The following is a 1,431-nucleotide window of genomic DNA, read 5'->3' as shown; positions in this document are numbered from 1 at the left end:
AAATTGCTTTGGAAAATAATAGGTTATGTAATATGACTATCTTTTTTTACTTGTGTTGATGTGGAGAAATGTCCACCTCAAAAATTCGTCGATGACTAGTTATATAGCCTATGGAATCTAAAACTTGGCTTGAAGATTTCCTTTTGTAGGCAGATCTAGTGCAGATTGTATATTATTTTCTTCAACAATCACGAACCCTAACTGGAAGCTCTTAAACCCCATTACTGAATAGTAGGGAAGACTGTTAGGATAAACCACGGACAGAAATAAAAACTACATGCAAATATAACCAATAACAAAAAATAATAGAACACACAGAAATGAACACAAGGCACCAAGATTTAACGTGGTTCACCCAATCCCTGGGCTACGTCCACCAAACAGCAAGTCCGATCTTATTACAATCTAGTGATTACAACCTGATTACAATCTGTAATCCCTTACAGCTCAATACCGCCGCAAGAACCAATTTCGTATCACAACATTATGAAAAATACCCAACCCTAAGCCCTTTTATACAAGTATTAAACCGCTTTAGGGTTATAACATGTTAGCCATAATATGTCTAAAAGCTTGTTTCCTGTGTAAGAGAGAAGGACATTTTAGGAAGGATTGCCCTATTATTGCTAGCTGTCAGAAACCCAATCCTTTTGACCTTGAAGAAAAACCTAAATCTATCCTTAATTTAGTTTCCTTGGACAACTCTAAGTCAAGGACCTTTAATGTTAACCCTAAATCGACACCTGAAACAAATGCCCTCTATAATAGAAAGAACTCTAATATCAAGAACCCTACCCTATCTAGTGTTGAATTAGGGAACAATGTCCCTCCTATCACCTCTAACCCATTCTCTGTCCCAATGGCTAGGAATAATACCACCCCTACCTTCCCTCAATTTACCTCTACAAATCTAGGTCCTCCTAGGCCAACCTTCCCTGATGATTTCCAAATTTTTTTTAACAAAAAGAGGAGACAAAAAATTCTCAACAACTTGCATTGGACCGAGTTTGGTCAAACAATCCCAGAGCTAACCAATTTGAGGTTCTCAACTCTAGCCCTCTACTTATGATTGAGGATACCGTGCATAATACTTCTAATGTTGCCAACCCTAATAAGAATAACAATACTACTATGGCAGATAGTCAAGATAATAATATCTGTAGGCTTGACTTGGCTACCTGTCTTAACCCCACTCTGCTCTAAGAAATAACCTAGAAGGAACCTTTCTACAAGCCATGAAACATTGAGGATAACTTTATTATTGAGGTTGTCTATCCTACTCCTAACCTGAAACATGCCCTCCCCCCCCGCCTTCCCCACCTTTTGGGATCCTGAACACACTTGACTCATGTCTACGCCCTGAAAGATAAGCAGGGTCCTTATGGGGTTAACAATGATGATGATGATGAAAATGCTAGAAACATTTCATCA

This window comes from Cupressus sempervirens, chromosome 5, assembly GCF_028749045.1.
Source record: "Cupressus sempervirens isolate cs-2001-9-10 chromosome 5, ASM2874904v1, whole genome shotgun sequence".
NCBI lineage: Eukaryota > Viridiplantae > Streptophyta > Pinopsida > Cupressales > Cupressaceae > Cupressus > Cupressus sempervirens.
This window is presented reverse-complemented; position numbering follows the sequence as displayed.